At 40.1% G+C, this 12454-nt stretch overlaps 1 protein-coding gene across 8 annotated transcripts in view; it reads left to right on the top strand.

Annotated features, from left to right (window-relative positions):
• The window catches only part of GBF1 (golgi brefeldin A resistant guanine nucleotide exchange factor 1), a 122327-nt gene that overhangs the window by 60043 nt on the left and 49830 nt on the right, over positions 1-12454 (top strand). The gene's annotated exons all lie outside the window — the stretch shown is intronic.

The raw sequence follows: 12454 nt of genomic DNA, 5'->3' as shown, positions 1-12454 counted from the left end.
CGGCCCGCAGGCCACATGCAAATACAAATATTGTATTTGTTCCCATTTTGTTTTTTTACTTCAAAATAAGATATGTGCAGTGTGCATAGGAATTTGTTCATAGTTGTTTTTTTAAACTATAGTCCAGCCCTCCAACGGTCTGAGGAACAGTGAACTGGCCCCCTGTTTAAAAAGTTTGAGGACCCCTGCTGTAGAGGATGGGAAGGTGAATAAATGGTACCAGGAATGTAGGTAGAGAATTGAACTTTAAGAAAAGTTCCTGCATATGCCCATTTTTTCTCTAGATGATCTCATGCTGCTATTCTAATGTTTCTGTCTTATGAATAATGAGGCATGATGGGAGCTTATGAGCTTTAGTTTGGTTAGGGTGATAAAGCCTCTGTCACTTAACCCCTTGGGAACATGCTAACCAGCCTGGCTATTAGGAAAACATGAATTGTGGATGTGGGTCTAATTTTCTTCTTTTCCCACTCATGTGCACTATCTTTTTTTTAAAAATATATATATATTATTGATTTTTTACAGAGAGGAAGTGAGAGATATAGAAAGTTTGAAACATCGATGAGAGAGAAACATCGATCAGCTGCCTCCTGCACATCTCCTACTGGGGATGTGCCCGCAACCCACGTACATGCCCTTGACCGGAATCGAACCTGGGACCCTTCAGTCCGCAAGCCGACGCTCTATCCACTGAGCCAAACCAGTTTCGGCATGTGTGCACTATCTTTGTTGGCTGTAGAACCAACAGTTCCTATGCCCTGTGAATTTCCCCAAGTTGAACTCTCTGGTGAAACTGAGTGTTTATGGATTCCCTCGTTTATCAGGGCATTTTCCCAGCAAATGAGAATTTTCTCCCATTCCATCTTAACTGAAATACGGAGATCCAGCCTTAACAGTTCCTTCCACTCCTCCTTTACTTAATGAAGAGCTTGAGTAGGCCTCACTTTAGACATGGTTTCTTGTTATGATGGAATGTTTATACTTAGAAAATCTTAAATCTCTTCCTGCCCCATTCTGCTGTGGGGCTGAGGCATAATACATTTAATGGGTCTCTTTCCTTCTCAGCTGCAGCCATGGCAGCTCCATGCTTAGGTTGCTTAGCAAGCATTTATGAACCTGGTAACCTGGCACCAAGCCCTTGGTTCACTTATATTAACGCTATTGTAGTTTAGCTTTTAGTTCATAGGGGCCTATTTTAGTTAACAAAATAGGGGTTCTCAAACTTTTTAAACAGGGGGCCAGTTCACTGTCCCTCAGACCATTGGAGGGCCGGACTATAGTTTAAAAAAAAAACTATGAACAAATTCCTATGCACACTGCACATATCTTATTTTGAAGTAAAAAAACAAAACGGGAACAAATACAATATTTGTATTTGCATGTGGCCCACGGGCCGTAGTTTGAGGACCCCTGTCCTAGACTATGAAGCTGTGATGCTTCAAGATAGAAACAGCAGTTTTAGTTTGGTTTCTCCAGCAGAAACTGTGCTCCTGGTGTTTCCTCAAGTACCTGCAGAATCACTGAGGAAGAAATGGGTTTCCAGTGAATTGAGTTTAATTGTGGCCTATTACTTTCTCTGTCTACATCTCACACTGGCACCATTAGTTTGCTTCTTAAGCCAGTTAAAGCAAAGATGTGCCTTATCCTGTGGAGATCTGAGGCTTGGTTGGGCTCACCTTGGTGGTCTCCTAATGATGAAATTAGGGCCAAGGCACAAAGAACTGCTGGTTCCTATTGTGTCTTGTGGACGTAGTGTTTCCTAGTCACTGCTTACTTTGTCAGACTAAGAAAGTAGTACTGAATATGCATCCCAGAGGCCTGTGCAAGAGTAGCATACTGTGGGTGCTAACGAGGAGGAATTGTGCCACTGGGCAAAGGAAAGATTTCATGACTTAAAAGCAGACTCCTTGTATTGTGGAGACCAGGTTATTTTCCCTATTTTATGGAAGTGACACTACACCAAGAAACTTCATGCTCTTCTGAGTACACACAAGTCCAAACTTCAGTTAGTACTCTTCTTTTCCTGAAATAAGAAAGTGATTTATGAGGTGTGGGCTCTTACATGAAAGAAAACAAAACCAGCCTCTCTGTGGGCCTGTAAAATTCTTGTGCCATCTCAGTGGTGTGGGTTACAGGAGGAGAAGATGGAGAGGGCTAGCTGGCCCTCCCTTGCTGGGGCTCAGCTGCCCCAAATACTTGTGATATTGTGGGTTATTTATGAGCTTGTCTGGGCTTGGATTCACTATCATACACCCTGGTAGGTGAAGATTTGCAGGCTGAATGTAGAAGCCCTCATTAATCTTCCTGGTCTTGTTGAGGATTTCTTGCCGGCCAGAGCTCCTGTTGGACTGGCCTTTCCCACTGAACTGCAATGGCTCAGATTAATATTAATCCCTTTAATGCTGCAGTTCATGATATAGTCATTAGGTGACTTGGAACTAATCCTGTCCACCTAACTAGTGTGATTTATTAAATACACATAGAGATCGAGTCTGAATACAGCCAGGCAGAATCAGCAACAAATAAATATCTCTGTGTATCTGTATTAATGCTGGTTGATTGGGACACAGTTGCAAGCTGGGCTGGGGAGAAACAAGGGCAAAAGGAAGCAGAGCTCTCTAAAAACATCATTTCCTCACCCTTAGTCTTCAAGTGGCAGAAACTATAAAAACTCAAGACAAAGGGTCAAACTAAGGAGGAAGAAATTCCTTGAACATGTCAATTATTTGAATGATTTTCCTCCTACACTTTTTCTTCCTTTAGGTTTCAAGAATAACTACTAAAATAGAATTTTCTCTATGACTTAACTTGCTTAGATTCTTTAAGTTCTTAATTAGTAGACACCCGAGGCAGGGCATTGTACACACTGGTCTATCTTCTCTTCTGGCTTCAGGGCTTAAATTTTTCTTTGTGAAAGGCTCAAGGAGCTAGAGCAACCAAACCTGCCAGACAACAAGAGTTCTCTTCTTTGCTATCTATGCCCAGGCTATCAGAAGCATAATTTCTTTTGTAAAAAGTGAGGTTCTTCATTTTCTTTTCTTAAACCTCCTTATATTCTCCCTCTTTGCTCTTTTAGCAGAGATGGCATTAATATAAAAAACATCTACCTAGCTGGCTTTGCTTAATCAGACAAGTCTGACATTTGTGAAACCTCTCATTAACATTTTCCCCAAAGAGCACAAAATGGCCTCTCCTCCATCTCTCCTCCCAATACAGCCACCTTAAAATTTAGGCTGCTTTCCATCACCATTGGCAGGCTGTTCTCAGAGACATAACTTCTCTAAACTTTCACTGTTGGCCAATAGTTATTGGTCCCAAAGGGAGCGCATCTTCTGTTTAGGTGCTGCCTTATTCCTTTATAAACATTACTTTTTACCAATTTTTCCTGGAAACGAAAAATCTTTAATAGGAAAGTTGGGGTATGGATTTCTTTAGTACTTCCCTGTGACATTTTACAACTAATTTCAAAGCACTGGTTGGGCAATACTATGTTTATGGTCCTCAAATAGACACTGTAGTTAATACAAAAGCAAAGCAGCTTTGTCCCTCTTTGCCTCCCAGGAGCTGACAGAGTCTAGTTAGCTGTTCCATAAATCCAAATATGCGATATTAGAGCAGTAGCTCTCTAGAAGTACCAAGAAGGAAGAGATTAATTCTGGTAGAAAGAAATGAAGGATAGTTACCTTTGTTGAAATTAAGAAAGTGAGTGGTGAGAAAGCCAGGCCTATGTTCTTAGGAAGATCTTGGTTTTGTTACTACTGCCTTCAAAGCAGAGACATTGTGTACCCTGATCCAATGGATAAGAACTAACTTGGAATAGGGATCTTAACACTTCATGGTGGCAATCGTGTTTCCTACTTTTACTGCAAGGTGGGCAGTGGTAATCCTCTTTATTGCTTGTACTCCTCAGTTTTCTTTGTTATTCCTTTTCAAACTTTATTTTAATGTGGCCTACCAATTCAGATTCAACTGAGGATAGTCTCTTGTCAGTTATATTATGTTTAGATCATAGAGAGACTCTACATTGTCTCTCTATGTCTCTAGTTTTGTTTTTTTAAGTTTTTGTTTTTTTAAGCCTTACCTGAGGACATGCTTACTGATTTTATTTATTTATTTTTTTAAATATATTTTATTGATTTTTCACAGAGAGGAAGGGAGAGAGATAGAGAGAGTTAGAAACATCGATGAGAGCGCTCTATCCACTGAGCCAAACCGGTTTCGACGGTGCTTACTGATTTTAAAGGGAGAGAGAGAAAGAGCCTGCTGATGTGGTTCAGTGGTTGAGCATCAACCTATGAATCAGTAGGTCACGGTTCGATTCCAAGTCAGGGCATATGCCCAGGATGTAGGTTCAATCCCTAGTGTGAGGCATGCAGGAGGCAGCCGATCTATGATTCTCTCTCATCATTGATGTTCCTATCTCTCTTTACCTCTCCCTTCCTCTCTGAAATCAATAAACATATATTTTAAAAAAACAAAGAAAGAGAGAGAGAGAGAGAAGAGAAGAGAAGAGAGAGAAACATCAATGTGAGAGAGAACTATCAATTGGTTGCCTTCCCATACAACCCCGACTGGGGATTGTGCCTGAAACCTTTTGGTGTACAGGACAATGCTCCAGCGAACTGAGCCACACCGTCCAGTGCACTACCTCTCCAGTTTTTGACTGAGTATAGTTTAGGCTTTGACTGAGGACATGGCCTACTGAGACTTCTCAACCCTCAGGTAGGGACCTCAGCAGCCGAGATATTTTCTCAATTTTTAACTGCCACACATGGGTGTGGGACCGGCCAGTATTGGGTCTCCGCCCCTCCTGCCAATCTCATGTGGCTTCTTTATATCCTTACTTATAGGACTTCTGTTTAGCTACATTTCAGGCAGTTCTGACTGATGGTTGTTCTGCCGTGTAGTTGTAATTTTCATGTGGTTGTGGGAGGATGTGAGTACCACATTTTCCTATGCTACCATCTTGACCTGAAACCTATTATTATTTTTAATTCTCTAAAAATGGGGACAAATATGAAAAATAAAAATGGAGAAACAATTATAGTGAAAAATCATTCTTAGCTATTCATGAACAACAAAATCAGTGTTCATATTAAGTTTAGGGTAAGTGACAGTTTTATTGAAACTAGCCTGGCTGGTATGCTCAGTTGTTAAGTGTCACCTATGAACCAGGAGGTCACTGTTCTATTCCCGTCAGGGCACAGGCCCAGGTTGCAGGCTCTGTAGGGGCAGTGCAGGAAGCAGCCAATCATTGATTCACTCTCATCTTTTATCTCTCTCCCTCTCTGAAATTAATAAAAATATATTTAAAAAACAAACAAACAAAAAAACCACTTTAGTGATAAATATTCCACCAGATGCTATAATTTAGGCTGCTTAATTCTCCCTTTTTTCCCAACTACCTTTTTATAAATATTAAAAATAATTTTTAGTAATTATAAATAATATATGATTTCATGTAAAAGTTTTTGGAAAACAGAGAAGAATAAAGAAATAGCAATAAAAAACATCCATAGTTTAGTCACCTAGAAACATTTTTTCTTTTCCTGTGCACATATACAAACAGCAACCTTTAGCAAAATTGGGATAATATTCTATATATTTTTGCCTGTTACTTTTTTATTTTGCCATGTATTTTGTCATGGACATTTTCACACATCATTACATATTCTTAGGAAACAAGATCTGTCTAGCCGGCATGGCTCAGTGGAAATAATGTAAATAACCAATCACAGGAATCTAAATAAATTCTAAAACACTCATACAATAAGTATCATTAGATCTTTTTTTAAAATATTTTTTTATTGATTTCAGAGAGGCAGGGGGAGAGAGAGAGAGATAGAAACATCAATGATGAGAGAGAATGATTGATTGACTGCCTCCTGCATGCTCCCCAGTGGGTTTTGAGCCTGCAACCCAGGTATGTGACCTGACTGGGAATCGAACTGTGACCTCCTGGTTCATCAGTGGATGCTCAATCACTGAGCCATGCTAGTCGGGCATGTTCATTTCTTTCTTAATTTACTCTCATTTTGGATTAAAACAAAAGTCCTCCAAAGGCTCCTAGGAAAAGACACCTGTGATAAAAAATTTTTAGGTCCTGCAAATCTGAAGCTATTTTTATTCTGTATTGACTCTCGATTGAAGATTTCACAAGATATAGAATTTTAGTTTGGAAATTAGTTTCATTCAAAACATGGTGGCTTCGTTTCTTTGTCTTCTCATTTTTGGTGTTGATCTTGAATAGTCTGCTACCATATTGATTATCAGTCCTTTGTATTTGAAGTAGAAGTTTTTCACAATCTCTTTGTTCCTAGTATTTAAAACACTTGATGTGGGTCTCCTTTTATTCATTATGTTAGGTTCTTTTGATCTAGAAAAGTATATCATTTGACTTTGGGAGATGATTGTATATTCGTTCTTCAATAATTTTTCCTTTTTCTATTTTTTCCCCTTTTGAATTGGTCTTCCTATTTTCTCAGCCAACTGGTGCCTCCATTTCAGACCCTGTTTCTCACTGGTGCTTCCCTTTAAAGGCAGTTGGTATTCAGCCTTTTCAGCTCTGCTTCCAATACCCTTTTCTTCTGCTAAGAGTATGTTGATGAATCTTGTTCACTACATTCTCTTCACCTAAAGTCACTTTATTCTACCTATTATATGTTTCAGTTTAACTCTTGAACACTCTTATCACTGTGCCTTCTTTATAACACTTGTGTGAGCCCTTGCCTAATGTTGTTCCCTTCCCAGATTCAGGGGGAGCAGACATAAGCTCCACCTCTTAATCAGAGGAGGGGCATGTCAGGGGTGTCATTGTGTGGGACTGTCTTTGAAGACTAATAATTATCATAATGGCATTTGTTCATTTGTCCTTACCTTCTTCCTTTTCTCCCTTCTTTAATACCAAGTAGCTAACCTAGACTCTTAGGTTCCACAGCATCTTTTATCCAGTCAACTTCCAGCACCAAAGCACTATATATATATTCATTGTTATAAAAGGGAATCTGATTGAAGGTGGGGTAGCAGAGGTAAAAAAAAAAAAATTAATGTATTCACCTTCCCGTTTGCTCTCTGGACAGAAATACAGAGTTCACTTGAATGTGAAATACCAGATAATGGGGCAGTTGTAAATTGGCCTTGTTCTCCTGAATTCTGCCTACTTTCCAGGAAGGACAGCCTCCCCCTTTCTTCCCCAGCAGAGGTTCAACTCCTTCCCTCATTATGGCTTGTTAAAGTGTTCCCTCCTATGCTGATCCAAGTAGAAATGAGAATGTTACTCCTTTTCTTTTTTCACATAGTACTTCTTCCTACCTTGAGTTTATTAACCTCCAGCTTAAATATGCACCAGGCAAAGATGTATAGTCTTCCTGCCCGCCCCCCCCACCCCCACTCAGTTTAGTCTGAAGGAAGGCAGCAGGTGATGGAATGCATAAAGGATGGGGGCACTGGAGGGGGAAGGAATCTTTTCTCACATACTATGGATGTTGCTTAACAGAACGGGTGTGAAATTTAGTCAGAGCCAGAGCATGTGTTTCAATTTTCCAGGGAATTTCCTCTTCCTAACTGTAGGTTTAACCCTTTCTCCTGTGTAGTGCCAAAAGCTATCGAGATAGTCAAATGAGTTATTTGCAAGGAGAAAATGCTAGAATTTCACAGGACCCCTTTGAGATGTAGGATCTCTAACTTATTTCCTGCCAAAGGTTGTGAAAAAAGCATAACTTTGGACTTGGGTGTACCTGGGCTTAAATCCCATCTCTACCATTGGGTGGTCTTGGGCAGTTAGTTGACCTATTTGAACCTCCATTTTTCATCTGTAAATGGAGATAAAAATTTGCCTTATAGGGTTCTTGTGACGATTAAGTGAGATGATGTATGCAAGGTGCCTAGTACAATGCACACCTTGCCTATATACTAGTAGGAATTTGATATACATTTGTTTTCTCCTCAATCCTCACACTGGATTTTGAGGGCATCTACTCTTCATTTATCCTGTGCCATCTTGGGTTTGCTATGTAAACAGCTTCTTACATCTTAGATTTATTGCTTTTCTCCCTGAATCTAACTCTGAGTTAAAGGGAAGAAATCATTCCATATGATATGTGGACTCCCCTTGGGGGTCCTTATTAAGCTAAAGCATGAGTCTCTGCAACAATGCTGAGGATTACAAGACTTGTCTTCCTCATCTAATTCTGGAGACCATATGGACTTATAAGAGTTATAAAATCATATAGTGGCCTGGCCGGTGTAGCTCAGTAATTGAGCCTCAACCTATGAAACAGGAGGTCACGGTTCGATTCCCCATCAGGGCACATGCCCGGAATTTCAGGCTTGATCCCCGGTAGGGGCGTGCAGGAGGCATCCAATCAGTAATTCTCTCATCATTAATGTTTCTGTCTCTCGCTCCCTTTCCCTTCCTCTTTGAAATCAATAAAATGTATTTTTTTAAAATAAATCATATGGTGATGGAGCTAAAATGAAACATAGAGGTAATCTTTTTCATTTTATAAAGAATTGTGACTTCTAGAGGTCATGTCCTGTGCAGGTCCTCATGACAGAGTAGTGGCAGTTTGGAACTAGAACTCTGATTCACTTGGCTATTACTATGATTATAATTTAATTTTTTGGAAGACTGTCTGATTTGTAAGTCCCCAGGCCCTAGCTTTTTAAATTTTTAAATATTTATTTCTTGATTTTAATGAGAGAGAGAGAGAGAGAGAGAGACAGAGAGAAACATTAATTTGTTGTCTCACTCATTTATGCATTCAGTAGTTGCTTTTTGTATGTGCCTTGACCGGGGATCGAACCTGCAACCTTGGTGTATCAGGACAATGCTCTAACCAACTGAGCTGCCTGGCCAGGGCAGACCTAACTTTCATTATAGGTGAACTTTCTTCTTCTAAATTGAAACCTTGATTTTACTTTTAGCAATGGGGAAGTAAACACTGTTGAAGACTTTAGTGACATTCCTTTGGGGAACAACAGGGCTCCATTGAGGGTATATAAGTTACCACCTAAAAATCTCTTTTTTCTCCAAAGATTGCCCAAAGAACATTGGGATGGTAGCTCAGTTGGCTCTTGAGCCTCTGCTCCCAGAATGGTGGGTTGGGAAGCAAGTTTTTTTATCCTGTTCTATAATTTCACTCTCCAAATAATGCCCAGTATGGGTGGCCCACCCCAAGTCCATCCCCAGCTCTCATTTCTTTTTCTTTTGTTAAATTGAGGCTTAACTAACCCACAGTAAAATTCACAGACTTTAGGTATTCAGTTGATAAATTTTGATAATTGTGTAAATCCATCTGAGCATAATAAAAAAGATACAGAATATTTTTATCACCCCAGAAAGTTTCCCCATTGCTCCCTTGAAGTTACCACACACACATACACAAAATCACTTTCTCTCTTCTATTATGATAGATTAGTTTTGTTTCGGGATTTAATATAAGTATATAGGATATACTCTTTCTTATCTAGCTTCTTTTCACTAACATGTTTTTGAAATTTATTCATTTTGTTGCATGTATTACTATTTCTTTTTATTTTGTTTTGTGTTACTGAGTAGTATTCAATTGTATGGATAAACCATAAGAGAATTTACTCATTCTGTTATTGAAGGACATTTGGATTGTTTCCAGTTTTTGTCTGTTATGAGTAGGCTGCTGTAAACCTTTCTATACAAGTCTTTTTGTGAACATATATTTTAGTTGCTCTTGGATAAATACCTAAGGGTGAAATTGCTGGTCATAATGTAGATGTGTATTTAACTTAAAAAAAAACCATTTCCTTCAAAGTGGCTGTACCCCCCAGGCTACCTTTTCCTCCCCTTAGGGGCAAGGCTCTTTAAGTTGAAGATTTGGCAGGGGCAGAGAACCCACATCATCAGGGTTCCTGCTGCCAGAGCACAGTGGCCTGAATCGGACACTTAAAAAGCTGAAACAGGTGTTTGAAACCCTACTCCAGCCTCTCTATTTGATGCCAGCCCTCTAACAGGCTGGGATTTGGCCAGGAGAATTCAATGGATCCAGAATCTAATGGATGCTGGATTAGGGACTTTTGTAGGACATGTGTGCATAATAGTGTATATACTGTGACTTGGTACATTTGAAGCAGGTAAATGAACATCTTTATGTAGGAGAGGGGCCTTTGGTGGCCCAAATGCTTCTTGAGCACGGGGCAGTTAGTCTGTGTGCCAAATGAAAGCCCCTTACCACTCTTGCTTCTTACCCCCTTTTCTCCTTGAAGCTGTATGCAGTAGAAGTCAGCACTTCCCACAGTGATGCTAATATTGCCAAGACTAGGATTAGGTAGGATTTGGTATCCTGTGTGTCAACTATTATGGGAGATAAATTATTCCCTGGTAAATTTTTTCTCTATCTAGCTATCATCCTATCTATCTATCTATCTATCTATCTATCTATCTATCTATAATTTAATCCTCACCTGAGGATATGTTTATTGATTTTAGAAAAAGGGGAAGGGAGAGAGAGAGAAACATCAATTAGTGTGAGAGAGAAATATTGACTGGTTGCTTCCCATACCTGCTCTGAGCAGGGATCGAATCCACAACTTTTTGGTATATGGGCCGACACTCCAACCAACTGAGCCACAACAGCAAGGGCTCTGTATAATTTTCATAGTCTTAGGCCTTGGGGAATTAATTCTGATGGGCCAGAAGTTAAAGGAAGAAACTGAAGGTTAGAGCGTGGGCTCCCAAAGCCAAACAACTTAATGTACCAAAACAGTAGGTTCTCTAACTATGCTCAGTGGGGTTGAAATGGATAGAAATGTGATCTGTTTTTGCAGGGCTGCTTCAACTGAAGATTTCAAAAGACGAGGTTCAATTTCCAAATCTTTTCTGATATTGGTTAGAAGAGCCCAGGGAGTGGAGAAAAAGGCTCCTCAGGCCAGTCTAACCTTTCTATAAACGCTTGAGGGGAAAGTGTGTTTCTGAATTCAGGTCTCCCTTATTGTGAATTCAAGACTACCTTATAGCCCTAGCTGGTTTGGCTCAGTGGATATGGCATTGAGTCAGCCTGTGGACTAAAGGGTCCTGGGTTCAATTGCAGTCAAGGGCACATGCCCAGATTGTGGGGTCAATCGCCAATAGGGGAATGAATGATTCTCTCTCATCATTGATGTTTTTTTTTTTTTTTAAAGACTACCTTATAGCTGGCCATTCCCTTAAAACCTAATCTGGATATCTTTGGACCTTAGTCTTGGAAGACAGGGCCTGGTATTAAACTGCATTATGTGGATGCCATTCTTGGTATGAATAAGCTGAGATTTGTAGATCAAGATTCTTTCAATACTTTTTTCCTTTTAATTATCATATAGTAAAATATACAGTTCTATGAATGTTGGCACATACATCAATCTCTGTAACCACTGTGGCAGTCAGGATACAGAACAGTTTCATCACCCAGAAAACTTCTTCTGTTATGCTTTGTAGTCAGTCAGTCATACCCTCCCTCCCACCCCTAACCTCTGTCAACCACTGACCTTTTCTCCATCACCATAGTTTTATCATAAAGGTCTTATAAATGGAATCATACAGTATGCAGTCCTTTGATAATGGTTTCTTTCATTCAGCACAAGGCCTTTGAGATTCGTAAACTGTTGCCATAGATCAATAGTTTGTTGCCTTTTTATTGCTAGGTATTATTCTTTGCATGTGTGTACCATAGTTTGTTGATCCATTCACTAGTTGAATGACATTTGGCTTCTCCAGTTTGGGGCAACTATGAATAAAGCATTTATATCTAGATTTTTATGTGAAAAACATTGGTATCTCTATGTGGTTTAAATGTGCATTTCTCGCCAAAACCGGTTTGGCTCAGTGGATAGAGTGTCGGCCTGCGGACTGAAAGGTCCCAGGTTCGATTCCGGTCAAGGGCATGTACCTTGGTTGCGGGCATATCCCCAGTGGGGAGTGTGCAGGAGGCAGCTGGTCGATGTTTCTCTCTCATCGATGTTTCTAACTCTTTCTCTCTTTTCCTCTCTGTAAAATCTCAATAAAATATATTAAAATAAATAAATAAATAAATGTGCATTTCTCTAATGGCTAGTGACATCAAACATCTTTCTTGTGTGCTTATTTGCCATCCATGTATCTTTGGTGATGTGTCTGTTTACATCTTTTACCAATTTTTAAATTGAATTGTTTGTCTCCTTACTGTTGAGTTTAAAGACTTCTTTGTCTATTCAGGATAATGCAAGTCCTTTATTGGCAATACAATTATTTACAAACTAGAGGCCCGGTGCACAAAAATTTGTGCACTCGGGGGGGAGGGGAGGTCCCTCAGCCCGGCCTGTGCCCTCTTGCAGTCTGGGACCCCTCGGGAGATAATGACTTGCTGGCTTAGGCCTGCTTCCGGGTGGCAGAGGGCAGGCCCAATCCCTATATGCAGCCCCTGGTCGGGCTCAGAGCAGGGCCGATTGGGGCGTTGGGGCGCCGACC

This window comes from Myotis davidii, unplaced genomic scaffold (assembly GCF_000327345.1).
Source record: "Myotis davidii unplaced genomic scaffold, ASM32734v1 scaffold332, whole genome shotgun sequence".
Classification (NCBI taxonomy): domain Eukaryota; kingdom Metazoa; phylum Chordata; class Mammalia; order Chiroptera; family Vespertilionidae; genus Myotis; species Myotis davidii.
Note: the sequence above shows the minus strand (reverse complement) of the source record. Positions and strands in the feature narration are given on the sequence as shown.